We start from the raw sequence: 16329 nt of genomic DNA on the forward strand, positions 1-16329 counted from the left end.
AGGCAGCCTCAGAAGAGAGCGTTTCTCCCCAGGTTTTCTCCTCCCTCTGCAGGGGCATCTGTGAGGTATTTACACATAATTCCAGGGGTGGGGAGCAGGAGGCACCCTTCCCTGTTCCTTTAGAGCTTTCAGATCCCACCTTGGATACGAACAAAGCTGAGTAAAAACCAAAAACAAACTGCACAATGTTGACAAAAAAGAGCATTTGACAATCCCTGGGGGAGAAAGAGGAATCACGCTGAGGTGTTTTGTGAACTTTTTCAGGAAACGTGTTAGAAGTGTCGCAGACTTTGATCTGAAAAACAGATTCGGGCCTTGAGAAGGCCACTCCCTCCTGCCTAATCTGACTCAGTAAGAAAGTGAGTCACTTTGGCGACTTACCACCTGTTAAAATAAGAATTCTGCGAAATCGTCTAACATATTAGTGACTCAGTCTAAAAATTAGGAAACCTTTCAAAGCCAAGTTTCACGGCCAAAGTCTTAATTTAGTTAGAGAACAGAATGGTAAAAGCGAAAATAAAACAAACCCGTAGGCCTACAGAGCATCCAGCGAGCAGACTGTGCTGCCCAAGGGCAGCTCCCAGACTCTCATCAGAGGCGTAACAGTTTCTGCCCTGGAGGCACCTGGTAGGAGAGAAGAGGTCCCTGCCCCTGCAGAGATGCAGGCACGGTGTCTAACGTTCCCTCCCCCAGTGACAAGAGAAGAGCTACAAACGGATGACTCAGCACATGGAAAGCAGACCTGATTCCCATCCCCTGCACTGAGCCATCTCTGAGCCCATTAGCAGAATCTCCAAATGCCACCCCAGGGACAGCAATACCTGTCAGATGTGGCTTTCCATTTAATGGGGATATTATGCAGCCTGGTGGTCTTCAGAAAGTCTTCATTAAAGTAATGAAGTTGAAGGAGGCATGCCAGCAGGAAGGCAGCAGGCGGCCGCGTGCCAGCAAACAGCCCCGCCGCGTCAGAGCTCCAGGCCCACGTGGCGGACCCTGGAGCCGGGCAGAGGGGAGAGAGCCTTGAAGGGCAAGAGGCAGGCCCTGCCCTGGTCCTACCTGACAGAGATGCCTTTGTTGAGAGGCCCAGAAGCCCTTTCTCTCTCTCTTTTTTAGAAAAAAATTTTATTGAAGCATAGTTGATTTTAAGCATTGTGCTAGTTTCAGGTGTAAAGTAATGCAGCTACAATATGCGTGTGTGCTTTTCCATATTCTTTTCCACTGTGGTTTATTATCAGATGCTGAGCGTAGTTCCCTGGGCTGTACACGAGGACCTTGTTTTTATCTATTTTATATACGGGAGTGTGTATCTGCTAATCCCAAACTCTTAATTTACCCCTCCCCCACCTCCTTCCCCTCGTGGTAACCATAAATTTGTTTTCTATGCCTGAGTCTATTTCCATTTCGTAAATAAGTTAATTTGTGTCATCTTTTATTTATTTCATTTTTTTAGTTGAAGTACCATCAGTTACAATGTGTCAGTTTCTGGTGTGCAGCACAGTGTCCCAGTCATGCATATACATACACGTTGTGTCATAGTTTACAGTCCACATGTAAGTGACTTCACATGGTGTTTGTCCTCCTCTGTCTGACTGACCCCGCTTAGTGTGATGATCTCTAGGTCCATCCATGCTGCTGCGAATGGCATCCTTGCACTCTCCTTTATGTCACAGCCCTGTCTCTTGATGAACAAGTGGCATCTGACTGTGAGGGGCCCGGCGGGGCTTTGACGTTGGCTGAATGTCTCAAGACCGTTGACATCATACATAACTCTATGTAGAAAACCAGTGATTGTGCAGCTCTAGGTCTGGGAAGAAGCGACAAGGGAAAGCAACTCCTGGATCACAACAGACTAGTAAGACAGGGAGCCAGAGGGTTCGGCTTCTCAACAGGGCCTGATCCAAAAAGTAACACACCGAGTGGCCTGTCAACAGAATTTCTGCCTGATCTAGGCATGAGCCTTCCCAGTGCCGTGGGACAGAACTGGGCAGGAAATGCCTGCCAAACCTCAGTCGAGTTTATGACCGAGAGGAGGCGCTGGGGACAAGCAACGTCACCGGCCCTCTCGGTAAACAAAGGATGTTGTGGCCAGCGAGCCATCAGCCACGCGGCCGCCCTCCCCGCCCCCACCCTGACGGTGCACCCAGAGCGGCTCAGGATGGAGGAAACAGGATACTGGCCCTACATGCTTAGTTCTGCCGGCAAACTCCCGGGTGAAGTTGGGCCAGCTCCGGGCCCATGGGGTTACTGGGCAGGGGGGCTGACATGACCATGACATAACATGGCAGAAGTTCAGGATTCTCAGGGAAACCATCTGGGTCGGGTGCTCTTGGCATAAACTCAGACTCACAGCTAAAACTCAGACTTTGCGCTGAGACTGAGGCTTGAGGCATTGGGCGAGATCATAAAGTGGGCACGGGAACTTTCTCGGGTTTCAAGTCCACGGTCCTGGGACCCCAACCGAGCAAGCGTGGTCGGGCAGTAGAGTCCTAATGGGTCACCCCTCCCTGGACCCGGGGCTCTGAGCTTGAAGCCTCGGAGCGGGCAGAGGCATCTCCGCAGACCTGGAGGAGCTAGGACCTGTGCAGAGGCGCGCAGAGAGCACAGGATGGAACCAGAAAAGCCCCGAGGCTTGAGACATTGCTGGCGCCTTCTCAGGCTCCCCAGGGCCGTTCTGCGCAGCATCTTTGGTGCGTAACTGCTCTCCCTCCTCTGTAAGGTCCCACCCAGGGAACCGCGGGGCTGCTTTCTGTCTGACACCACACGTGCTCCTGATCCCAGGAGCCACCAATCCGGGCTTCTTTCAGCAAATCAAGCTGCAAGAGCTGCCACCCACCGGCCTCTTCACACAGCTCCGGAGTCTGAAAAATATAGCAATGATTTGAAACTGGAACACGTAGATAGCCGTAAGGACCGCCACTGAGTTAGACACCACAACCGTCCAGAAGTACTTCAGGACCCTTCTCCACAAACTGTACTGTGTCCGCCATCCAGACACAGTCCCCGACAAAAGGCACTGGGATGGTTGGAGAGGTGGACGGATGCTGGAGGCAGCCGGGCTGGGCGCCAGTGACCAGAGGGGCCACGGGGGAGTTTGGAAGGACGCCCTCCCTGTGCCAAATCATTTCTTCTAGCAGAAATTTTTGCTGGCTGGAGCCCAAGCTTGTTCTTAGAAGAGAGTCTAAGCAAGTTTTAAAGAGACACCAAAGTGAAGTCTGGTGTCCGTGACTTTGCTGAGCAGCCTGCAGAAAAGCAAAGCTGAGCGCCAAGAAGGGCCTGCTGGAGGGAGAGCCTGGAAGCCACTGGGCTGGGAGCCTCGTCTGTTTAGTGGGTGATTTGGGCAACACTGGAAATCGCTCTCTCCCTCCCTGCGTGTCTCTCTTGCATGCACTTTTTATCTCTACCTGCGTGTCCGAACTGCTCACCTATCTGGAATGAAGCGTTGATGTGTCTGGTGGTGGATCAGGCTATGCGGCCTTATTGATAAACATGAAAGAGCGCCCGGGTCTGACGCACAGCGGAGCCGCCGCGGGTGTGAAACCCGCGAGCGGCACGGCCTCCCCTCCGTGGGGACAGCGGTGGGACCAGCGCAGACGCTGGGCGGGGCCGGGACTCAGAAAGCGGGGGGCAGGGCCAGCGCTGGGAGTGGGAAAGTGGGGCGGGGAGCTTGGAGTTCCACGGGGGTTCAGCTGGTGCGAGGCCACCCAGGACAGGGAGAGGAGCCCGTGGATGATCTTGTTGCCCACCAGCTTGCCCTCCAAGCTGACAACGAAGAACATGGTGGCTCAGATGTAGGTCCAGTAGACAAGCCTTGCAGAGGGAGCCCAGAATGCCCCAGGGGGACACTGTCGGGCCCTGTGCCAGAGGGAGGGGGCAGGGGGAGTGGTCAGGGCCGGGCCCCCCAGTTCCGGCTCTCTTGCCCTCTCCCCAGCTCCCCCCAGCACCTGACGACGGTGCCAGTGTTCTGAGGCAACTGGCCATAGGGTTCGCTCCTTCAGGTTTCTGCCATGTTCCCTTCCGACAGGAGCGATGCACCCTGCAGGTCCAGCTCCTCTCGTGGGCATGAGCAGGGCCTACGGGGCTCAGAGGCTGAGAGAATTGGACTACCGGCATCTGAAGTCAGCTGGACACCTCCCTGCTACCTTCTGCCCAGTGGCTGGGGAGGTTGTGCACTCAGGGCTGGGACACTGGACTCTTGAACCACAAGGGGCCAGAGACGCCCCCCTCCAAAGGCCCCTGCGAGTCCCTACCCACCAGGGGATGGCTCTTTTCAGGGTGGGGGCTGTGGCTCATATCTGGCTCATATCAGGTCAGAGAGTTCTACATCCAGCTCTTGAAGGACAAAGCCCAGTGCGGATGAGCCCCTGCCTGAGGCCTGCACCTCCCTAGGCTCTGGGCTGTCCTTGCCCCTGCCCTGAGTTTCTAGGCGTGACTCAGGCCACCTGTGTGTCCTTGACAGTAAGCAGGGGGTCAGGGGAGCGGCTAAAAGCAGGTCAGGAGTAAGGGCCTGGGACTCCCTTCCCCTTGCACTACAATTCTGGGATTCCCAGGAGGAATGGCTAACTTCTAAATACGCACATACGTGTCCTGCAAAGCCTTGCGGGCAAGAGGCAGGCCGCCCAGGGTCCTCACTGCTCACTTCCCCGAAGTCCTCCCTCCAAGCCTCTTCCTTGGCCTCCTTGGCCAGCTTCTGCCTCCCCAGGACCTGCTGCCACAGCACCAACCAAAACAAAAATGCACAGAGACTCTGCAGTGGGGAACAAACGACAACGTTATTGCTTACCTGCAGCCTCCCCAGGATGTGAATCATGAGTTTCCATCCCGTCACTGGGGCCGGGAGTGGAGTCAGGCCTCTGTTTCCTTCAGGGGCCCTGTCATCGTGGGCGCATGAACTGTAGTGGCTCAGAGGAAGGGGTGGCAGGGGCTGGCGGGGACATGTCCCTCCCTGCGCAGGGTGCACCTGGTTCTCATCACCCACGCGATGCCCCTCGGCGCTCGTGGGTGTCAGGGTGGAGGCGCTCACACACCCCACCCTCGTTCCCTATGAGAGGTCTTTCCTTCCTCTGAATGAGGATGACAGTTGGGCCATCCTAGCAACAAGGACTAGCAGAAGAGGCATTTTACCACGCAAAGGCTTCTGTGACCAGGACCGGGGGCCTCCAGCCCAACCCCTCCTGCCCTCAGGCCCCCAGGAGGGGCCGCCCCAGCTCTTGTGGGATTTTTTCATCGCGGACGCTAAAGGACTTCCACCTGCCTGAGCTGCATGCCAAGTGTCAGGGCCCAAGAATATACAGCGGAGAAAAGACAGCCTCTTCAGTAAGTAGTGTTGGGAAAACTGGACAGCCTCATGTAAATCAGTGAAATTAGAACACTCCCTCACACCATACACAAAAACGGACTCAAAATATAAGACAGGACGCCATAAAACGCCTAGAAGAAAATGTAAGCAAAACATTTTCAGACGTAAGCGGTAGCAGTATTCTCTCAGGTCAGTCTCCCAAGGCAAAGAGATGAAGGCGCAAATAAGCAAATAGGACCTAATCAAACTTGAAAGCTTTTGCACAGCGAAGGAAGCCATCAACAAAACCAAAAGACAGCCTCCGGAAGGGGAGCAAATATCCACACACACGCAGCTGGCAAGGGGTTATTTCCAAACTATACAAAGAGCTCATACAATATCAAAAAAACAAACAAACAAAAAAAACCCAATCAAAAAATGGAGAAATGCAAATCAAAACTACAACACCGTATCACCTCACCCCTGTCAGAATAGCCATTATGGTTTCAGAATAACCCTATGGTTACCAAAGGGGGAAGGCAGAGGGGACAAGTTGGGAGTTTGGGATTAGCAAATACAAACTACTATATACAGAATAGATAACAAGGTCCTGCTGCAGAGCACAGGGAACTATATTCAATAGCTTGTAATAATCTATAGTGAAAAAGAATATACACGTGTGTGTATAACTGGATCACTATGCTGTGCACCAGAAACTAACACAACACTGTAAATCAACTATACTTCAATAAAAAAAAGTGGGCAGAAGACCTAAATAGACATTTCTCCAAAGAAGACATACAAGACGGCCAGCAGGCACATAAAAAGATGCTCAATATCACTAATTATTAAAGGAATGCTGATCAAAACCACAATGAGGTATTACGTCACACTGGTCAGAACGGTCGTCGTTGCCGCTCGCAATCTCACGCCTCTTTCCCAGGAGGAGGTGAGGGCGGAAGCCAGGACCACGACCGCCCTCGTGTCTTCTGGTCTTTACAGCCTCTCTTGCAAAGAGAAGTCTGGCACAGTGATTCCCAGCCGCAGGAGGGTTTGCGCCCCGGGGGACATTTGGCAATGTCTAGAGAGGTTGCGGCCGTCGCCACGGAGCGGAGGTGTTGGGGGAGGGGGGGCACTGGCATCAGTGGGTGGAGCCCAGGGAAGCTACCCCTCATCCTGCGTTGCGCAGGGCAGCCCCCAAAGAAGACGCATCCGCCCAAAGCGTCGATATTGCCAAGGTGCAGACGCACGGCTCTAGCGTGGATTACACTGGCGATAAGTTAAAAGCATGGGTATTAAGTCAGCCAGACATGGTTGCATGTGGGCCAGTGACTCAAGCGCCATGATCCCCTATTTCCTCCTCCGGAAATTGTGCTCACCACTGACACCCATTCGCAAGGCCCCCCCTTTCATCCTGCGAGAGCGGAGTGAGATGGTGCAGGTTCTCAAGGCTCCGGGGCCGTGCTCAGCTCACATGTTCAAAAAGTCACTGTCCTCCATTATTACTGTTTGCCATTATTATGAGCCTAAAAATGGCCAAGCAAGGGCAGAAACGCACGTGCTCCACTCCCACCCCAGCCCAGGTTTCTCTTGCCCGAAGAACGTTCCCCGAGAGAGAGTGGGAGGGCGCAGCTTGGAATCTTCCACATCCTTTCCACTCAGTGGGCTTTGCATGGATGACCGTCCCCACCTCCAGGGTGAGAGCTCTGATCTGACTGCTGGTTCCCCTAAAGACCCCTTCAGTGCCTTCCTGCTTCTGTGGTCTTGGAGACGAGGGGTTGCCACGCTGTGGGCCTCGGAGCTGGACAGGGCGCGTTTCCAGGGCTTGTTCAGCTCGTGGGTCTCTCATCTGGGAGTGCCTGACTCTTCCGGCACTAAGAGGGCTGGCAGGTCCAGGTCCAGGCATTGCCCTGATGCTCCACGCAGAAGGGGAGGTCCTGCCGGCTCCCAGGTGGGAGGGGCATCACCTGGCAAAGGAGGGAGGGCCGCTTGGGGGCTTCTGGATGGGAGGCCAGAGATCGTGGGCTCCATGGCCCTCCCAGGATGCCCAGATGAGCCCAGAGATGACAAGGCAGAAACCAGCAGGGAGGGCAGATCTCAGTTAACTTTCCAACAACGACTTATACGAAAGCCACGTGAAACTCCAATGGCCATGGGTGTCCTGCTCTGGTCAGAATGCCTCCTCTGCTTCCTTCCTCCCCTCCCCTCTGGCACCCTGAGCTTGACCTGAAGCACTGCCACGGCCTCTGTGCTGCTCGCGCTGCCTCTGGGCTGGTCTCCTGGCTCACTGGCTCCTTGCTGTGATTCCAGAAGAATCATCCTCACACGTCCGCCTTACATCACCCCTCCCCCCAACCCCCGGCCTTCAGCACTGGCAGCCCCCAGCAACTCACGGCAGCATTCAGTGGCCCTCTGTGGTCTACACAGTGCTGTTTAAACTCCCAGGCTGCTCCAAGGTCTCTCTCAGGCAGCCCGTCGTGGGCCTGGCAAACAGCAACAAGCAGCAATATCACTGATGATCAGAGGAATGCAGATCAAAACTACAACAAAGCACCACCTCACACTTGTCAGAATGGCCACCATTAAAAAGTTCACAAACAGTAAATGCTGGAGAGGCTGTGGAGAAAAGGGAACCCTCCTACACTGTTGGCAGGAGTATAATTTGGTGCAGTCACTATGGAGGACAGTATGGAGATTCCTTATAAAACTAAAAATAGACTTACCATGTGATCCAGCAGTCCCCCTCCTGGGCATGTATCTGGAGGGAACTCTAATTCAAAACGATACACGCACTCCAATGTTCATAGCAGCACTGTATACATAGCCAAGACATGGAAGCAACCTAAATGTCCATCAACAGATGGCTAGATAAAGAGGTTGTGGTATATTTATACAATGGAATACTACTCAGCCATAAAAAAGAATAAAATAATATCATTTGCAGCAACATGGATGGATCTGGAGATTGTCATACTAAGTGAAGTACGCCAGACAGAAAGAAAAAGACCATATGATATCACTTCTGTGTGGAATCTTAAAAAGAAAAGAGACAAATGAACTTATTTACAAAACAGAAACAGATTCACAGACATAGAAAACAAACTTACGGTTACCAAGGGGGAAAGAGGGGAGGTGGAGGGATAAATTGGGAGTTTGGGATTTGCAGATGCACACTACTATATATAAAATAGATCAACAGCAAGGTCCTACTGTAGAGCACAGGGAACTATATTCAATAGCATGTAATAACCTAAATGAAAAAGAATAAGAAAAGGGACAGTATATATATACGTGTGTGTATATATATTCTGCTGTACACCAGAATCTAACACAACACTATAAACTGACTATACCTCAAAATTTAAAAAAAAAAAAAAACAATTAGCAAAAACAACTCGTGTTTGTGCATCCATACTGCACCCAGCCTGGTGGCAGAGACAGTAGGGCCTCACACACGTGCGCATGCTCGGGGCCATGACAGAGGTGTACGGCAGTCAGAGAGGCCCGGGGAGGCTTGCAGGAGAAGGCGAGGATGGAACTAACGGAAGGACTGATGAGGGGGGAGGCGGGGGGAGCAAAACTGAGCCTGAACAATCCTCTGTGCGGGGGAGGTGTTGTGGATGGACTCCAGGGGGCTGGAGCCCAGACAGCTGTAAGACAAGAGAGGTCATTCGGGGTCCTGAGGCCAAGTTGAACACCCTGGTCTTTTAAGAGCAATGCAGAGCCATGGAAGGCTTTGGGTTGGGTGGGGGCAGGACAACAAGGTCAGATTTACTGAAAAGAAGATCCCCAGCCGCTACACAGAGAACAGATTGGAGCGGACAGGAGTGCCGGGCAGACCAGCGGGGCTGGTGCCGAGGTCCCGGGAGGCGAGGAGTGTGTGCTTGGGCGGTGCTGTGGCACAATGGGGAAATGAGTGAGTCTAGAGTAATTTAGGACAATGCAAAAGCGTCCTTTTGGGGCCTTCGATAGGGGGTGAGGGGAGAGAGAGAACTCGCCTGCAAAATTTGAATAAATGGAGATACCGTTCCTTGAGGCGGGACATTCAGGGAGGAGAGCAGATCGCGTAGACACCCTGAGCTTTGTTTGGGGCAGGTGAGGTCAGAGGACTTCACCCCCTACCTGTGCTCCCCACAAACAGAGAACTACTTATTCTACACCAAAATATATATATTTTGCCCAGGATATTCCCCCAGCCGGGAAAGAACTTCCTACCCCCTCCACTCTAGAGAGGCCAAACCCATCCTTCGAGCCTGGCTTCTCCTCCACCCTTCACCCAGCGTCCCTGATTGAGGCCACTTAGGTAGCCCCAGAGACACCCCGTTACCGTCTTCCAAAACCAAAGTCAGGCTCCCCTCCAAGAGGGTTCCTACCCGGCTTTCCCTGGCCCTGCTCTCTGGCGATTCACACACACGTCTCAGCACCCTGCCTGGGAGGTAAATTCTGGAGGACAGAAACCCAGCCTGGTCATCTTTGTAGCCTCCACCGCCCCACGCCCGGGGTCCTGCACGGAGCCGTCACTCAGCCCGGGTGTTAACAACAGCCTCCCCTCAGAGCCCCGGTGGCAGAGAGCCACAAGTCTGTCCCCGGGTCCGCATTCCAAACAGGCTGCGGGAGGTGCTTGCTAAAACACCACTCTATCTTGCGCTCAGAGCCGAGGCCGAGCAAATGGCTCTGTGCAGAAAATGCTCTTTAAAATGCATTACGTGCGTGAGTTTAAAGAGACGCCCGCTGCTCGGTGAATTTCAAAAAGGAGCAAGCCGGTGATGGACGACCTCGGGTTGTTACCGGGCGAAGGAACAAGGGGCTCTGTCTGTCTGCGGTAAATAACGTGTGGGCGTACATCGCCCGCGGGGCTCCGCTGGAGGGAGGCTCCTAAACCAGTTGGACAGGAAAGCGCAGCTCCCAGTGCATCTGAGTGTCACACAATAAAGTTCTTATTTGGATGAAACATGAAAAGAGTCCCTGGGAGGGGAGAGGGTCCCCTTGTCCATCATGGAGGGTGGGGTCTCAGGTTCATGGTTCCTGGAAATTTCTAAGAGGTTGCCTCGAGGCATGGACAAACAGGCTTGAGTGTTTCATTTTGTTTTGTTTTTTAACTAATCCAGAAGGCTCTATGTCTGAGCTTTTCCATCCCGGGCCACAGTATGAGACAGGTCTAAGGCCGTCTTAACCTAGCCTGACCTGGTAGGGGGAGGAGTTCGTCTCTGGGGTATTAACTGCAGCCTTGCTTTCCCTCCTCCTGGAGCGATCTTCCGAAATTAAACCCAGGACAAGCTCTGAGCTAGCTGTTCTCAAATGTGCCCAGGTGGAGAGCACTGAGTTAGGCACCGCGGGGAGAGGGGAAGGAGCGCCGCAGGGTCTGCAGACAGAAGCTGTTACAGGGCTGCATGTCGCTCTGTCCACGTGATGGGCTGGACCCTGAGCGGAGGAACTCAGGAAGGCGCCTGGAGGAGGAGGGACGGGGCTGAAGGGAGGCTTCCTGGGCGAGCTACACCTGCAGCTTGCTCTCACTTCAGAGAATACAGCCGACTGTTTGCACATTTCCTTCCTCATGTATTACAAATCTGTACCCGGGGTTCTTCGGGGCCTGGCCACTCGGACTTGTCACGGGGCTGTGCACAGAAACAGATCCAAGATAAAGGATGGGCCCGTCCCGCCAAGGTGAGCGGCAGTATAATCACACCGGGGCTAGTGGCGTGGGCGACTGTTCATACAGACTATTTCTCCCGTGATGGACAGCTTCTCCCCGGGACTCGGGGAAGCTGGGTTTGTGACCTTGGGCAAGTTACTTGCTTCTGGGAGCCCCACCCGCCCTCTGCGGACGAGAGGTGCCTGCCAACCAGTCCCCAGCTCATCTGGGAGGCCTCGCCACGCCTGCCACTTCAGTATTCCTGTCCACATTTGTTATGCGAAGCAATGAATGAGGCATGGGCATCAGGCTTCACAGAGGGGCCAGCCCCACGCTCAGCTCCCCTGGGCAAGACGAGCTCCCTACCCAGGCGTTCGCAGCCCAGGCCGGGATCTGTGCTGCCCACCGGCGCCATCTTGGTTTGCTGAGCTTGCGATTTTTCTGGTGGTTTGTTTTAATTCAACCTTGGCACGTTTTTACAGCTGTTAGGACAGAAGCTCTGATGTTGCACAGCCAGGCTTCGAATTCCAGTTCTACCTGAATACAGGAGTGGGTGATGCTGCCCCCTGCCTCAGATACCTTGTCTATGGAATGAGGAAGATGATAATGTAAGGCACTTGAAATGGTACCTGACTCAGAGAAAAGCTCCAAGAAATTCACTTCTCACTGTAGCTTTTACTATGGTCTTGATGCCGGTTTGAAAAGAAAGCTCACGGCTGCTGTAGTGCCTGCCCCAGGGGGACAGAGGGGGGCTTAGTCGCTCGTCTTTGCTACTCGAGGTCCACAGCCCAGAGTGCTGCTCCATGGCTTCACCTTTGCTTGGCAACCACGTGGGGACCATCTCCATCTCTTTCTGCTTCTGAAGGAAAACAGGCTTTCAAAGCCCCTGGTCATCCACAGAATCCCACCTATGAAACTGCTCGGTACCTAAGATGCCATCCTTCCACAGGAATAAAAGGCCAAGCGGGTGGGGGAGGGAGGGAGGATGTTCAAAACTGAGCCTTGCCCCCTGGAAATCCTGCCTCTGAGGTCTCTGGGCCAGTGAGTAGAAATCCTTGCCCCAAATCCCAGCTCTGCTCAGTCCTTGGGGTGGGGGCTGCTCTCTGCCATGGGGGCCGGGCCATGGGGGACTATTTGAAATAGCCAAACACTGTTCTTTTCAACAGGTAAGCAATATGAAAAGCTGTTGTGAAAGCTTGGCCACAGTGACTTTTCAAAATCTGGTGTGCATTTGGCTCTTACAGCATATTGCAACTTGGATACTAAATTTTCATCAGAAGCGCTTGATCTGTATTTAGATTTCACAAAATGTAAAGTGGAAAGCACATAGCCGCGCACCCACCCATTTAAAGTTGTTCCAAACAAACTTTAACGTTTTCCGATAACTGAGTCAAGTGTTCATTTTTAAAATTTTTCATTTTAATGAAGTGAAATGAAACATCTGTGCCTCACCCGCAGGAGCCGTATTTGAAAGGCTCCAAAGCCACACGTGGCTGGTGGTGGCTGTTGCACGGGGTGGTGCAGATGGAGACCGTTTCCCCCATCATCCCGGCAGGTTCTGCTTCCTGGACAGTGCAGCTCTAGAAGAGTGCCCTGTGGAGCCCGGTGGAGATGCAGACCCTGACCCGCCATGTGGGGGAGGGGGCGGGGTGGCCGAGAGTTTGCATTCCTGACAAGCTCCCAGCCAGGACCAGGCTCAGAGCAGGGATGCACAGAAGAGCAGGAGAGAACTTCAGAAGAGGGGCTCTGGAAGTAAGCTTACATCCAGTTCTGGCCCTGTGAGGATTAAGCCTTGCCAAGTTCTGAGAGGACTTCTAGCAAATTCTTGAACCCGAGAGTGGCCCTGGAGACCCCCAAGAGGTGCAGACCTTACACAGATCCATCGTCCACCTGGTCATTGGTTTCCTCCTCAAACTGAGGGAGAGGGACAAAAAAGTCTCCTCGGTCCTTCCAAGGACATCTGCACTTAAATCTCATGCATGTGTGTGAGTGTGAGTGCACGTGTGTTTCAGCTAAAAGGATGAATCCCTAATGGTGGAATCTCAGGCACTGGATATGGGTGTCTGGGGAGCTTTGGCTGCCCAGGAAGGGTACCTCCCCAGGCCCTGCTCCAAGGGCCGTGCCCCAGAGAGTGGACATCAAAACTCATTCCTTTGCACATGCTCGGTCCTCACCCTCCAGCAGACAGCTCCTCTCAGTACTTCCTGAGTAGCTATCACAGGCCTGGCCTTGTTCTGGTGCTGCAGACTCAAAGGTAAGCAGACGATGCTGCTGCCTGGGGGAGCCACATTCTCCTGGGAGGGGGTCCTGATGCCTTTCAGCCTTAAGATGTGCTGACCAGGCTGGCAGGGTTGAGCATTTTTAACTTTGAGGAACTCTGCATTTCTCTTTTTCTTGCACCCTGTGAACCCAGCATCTTGTGGAGCACAGCAGGGAAAGGCGAGAGGGGCTTGAAGTGGGGGGCAGGCGGGGACACCTCAAGACTGAGTGCGGAGGACAAGGAGGGTTGGGAGGCCTCTGGGGAAAAGGAGTGGGGTCCCGGGAGCCAGGCGTCATCCCCAGTGAGGGCGTTCTGGGGGATAAGACAGAAATAGCCCCAGAAGCACATTCTTTAAAAATTTGTGAAAAAGTGGCTAAAAGAGCAGATTAGGGACCCAAGGGCGGGACAAAGGACTGTCCTTTTCATCGTGAGCATATGGAACTCTTTGGCTTTTAAATTATGCACATGCATTACTTTGAGGAAAAATAAAAAGTTAGAGCATTTCCTTCATTCCTGCAATCAGAGCACGAGGTTCCGAGAGGCTGTGATTCGGGCACGAGTTAGGTCGGGTTCGTCCGTAGGTCATGACTTACAGGATGGAGAGACCATCAATTGTGCGTACTCAGCAGTTAAGAAGAATGAGGTAGAGCTGATGGAGTGACGTGGAAAGGCGTCCACAGTACCATCGGGTGGCCTGGAGAGAAAGGCCATCTGCAGGACCCCCACGTGGTGCCCACGTGGCTCACAGGAAGTGCTCGGTGCTTCCCAGAAGAGAGGTGCTTCCCGGAAGAGGGGGGAAGAGGTGCTCAGGGGTCCATGCGGCACGGAAGGGCACAGGCTGCCCCTCCTGGCCCTGTCCTGGGCCCAGCTGGGGCACTGGGGATGCGTCCCCAGCCGGGTGGTGGCCTAATTGGGGTTTCAGGAGGAGAAAGGAAGTGGCTGCCTCTTCTCCTTCCGATGACCCATCCCCGTGAGCTGTGGGCCCCTTGCTGCTGGTCTCCTTTGTGGTAGAACTCACAGCCATTCTGTGTCTCGCCTGGCCACGTGGGACACCACGGTGGGGCCACGTGGGTGTGTGGCTCAGACCCATCACCGTCTAGAATCATGTGACCTCCCCGTGCGTGGGGGCGCACAGACAGGCCCCTCCAGAGGCCAGGCCCACTCCCCCGGGACGTGGGCTTGACCAGGACAGAGAGGGAGCTTCTCACAAGGCTGGACGTGCTCAATTCAAAGGGTGGTCCTTGCAGGCAGTGGGACCTGTGTCCTGAGTGCCTGGGAGGCGCTCCACACACTGTGGCCCAGTGAGACTCCGCCCTCCTTGCTCATGTCGCCCTCAGGGATTCCAAATGCTCTTCCTTTTTATGAGAAATGGCCTTAGAAGGTGACTGCTTCTGAATGGCCTTTCTTGATGAAATAAAAAGTGGCGATCTCCCCTCTAATTTTTTTCTTTTTACTGATCTCTAAAATCCCAAAGGGAGGGGAGGGGTGATGCAGGTGGCAGTTCCTTAAATGAACAGTAAGAACCATCTCCCAATGTTGTTACTTTACTGGGAGGGAGTACCCCTAAAACACCTGGAAACAGTCCCCATTTACCCATCTCTCCTGTTGCCTACAGAGGACTTTCTGACACGGATGCCTCTGTGAGCCCCCACCCGCTTTGTAAAACAAGGCATCAAAAAGTATTTGACATCAATCCCCAGGAAGACACTGAGGAAATTCTCAGGTTGGAGCCAACACACAGAAAAAGGCTTTTTCTTTTTTTAAGGCTGGACAATGGAACCTATAGGTTGCATGTATAATTTTGTTCACTTCCCGATCCACCTGCGTTCCATGGGGGGGCTGGCCTACGCCTTGGGGAGCCGGCCAAGGTGTGGGGAGCAGCGGGATCAGCAGCGGACGTGCGCCAGGTGGACCATTGAGAACCCACCGTCCTGAATAAAACCGCTGAAGGAGGGGGAAGAAAAGTGAGCTGGGTGTGCGGTGCAGCGGCAGCCCCGTGGTGGAGAGGAAGGCAGGGGAGAGCGCAGGGAACGGATATGCTGGAATTTCATTAAGAGGGTCTTGAAAATCAACCTGTCAGGGTTGGATGCTTGTTCTTTCCAAGTGGTTTTTGAATTCTCGGTTTTTTTTTTTAAAGGAAATAAATAATTCTATAGATTCTTCTCCCCAATCAGTTGCCTGCTTTTGAAATTAACCATTTCCCTGGCGCTCTCTCTCTGATTGGGATCATGTCCCCCCTCGGTCTTTCTGAAGTGCTATTGTGCCGGGCGTGATTCGCTCAGCCACACACAATGTAACTTTGAAATGTGATGGAAAAAAAATTAGCATTTCCAGTGAACTAGAAAGAATGCATCTGATTTCAAAATGTGTACTTAAAAAAAGGAAAAAAAGCACCCGAATTGATTCTACCAACTCTAGGGCTTATTCTGCCAAGCCAAATCTGAAATGCATTTGTGCAGAGGGACAACTTTAGTTTTGATTTTTTAGAGGAAGGAGAAATAAAGATCTAGGCACAGGGAGGGGGAATAAAAGCATCTTGAGGATTTCATATAACTTGGATTAATCAAAGCTCCTGCTTTTAAGCTGTGTGCCCCTACAGAGGAGTGAATTAATGAGCAATTTATGCAATGAATACATTTTTTTCTTTAATTATCTAGGTATTTCAGACGAACGTGCTTCTTCTGACTTGAATTCTCCAGACACTTCTCTGAAATTTTAGCTTCACTTTGCATGTATAATTACAGCCTCAAGTTGTTAGGAGAGCAGGTCTCAAGGTGGTAGAAAACTTATCTGGCCCCCCACCCTCATGCATATCAAGTCAGCTGCTCACCACTCAATCTCAACTGTCCCCTGAATCCCCTGGAACGAAGAATCCATTTTGGAATTACCCGTAGGCTGGTGTGCTGTGCGGGAGCCAGTGGGCGGTTCATCCAGATAGAGGCCTTCGACCCCTTGCTGGAGCCTCAGAGCCAGCGGGTCTGGGGCAGGGCCTGGGAACCTGCACGGGTCAAGGTCCCTGTAGCAGAGTGGCCAAGCCCCCTGCTCCCTTACTCACACACATGGTGAGAAGGAAAGGCTAAATGAGTCAAGTTGGCTTATCGGCTGCCTTTCAAGGGCAATCTGTAACCCCAAGGCCAGAGCTAATGGCTGAGAAGATGGATT

This window comes from Camelus bactrianus, chromosome 19 (assembly GCF_048773025.1).
Source record: "Camelus bactrianus isolate YW-2024 breed Bactrian camel chromosome 19, ASM4877302v1, whole genome shotgun sequence".
NCBI lineage: Eukaryota > Metazoa > Chordata > Mammalia > Artiodactyla > Camelidae > Camelus > Camelus bactrianus.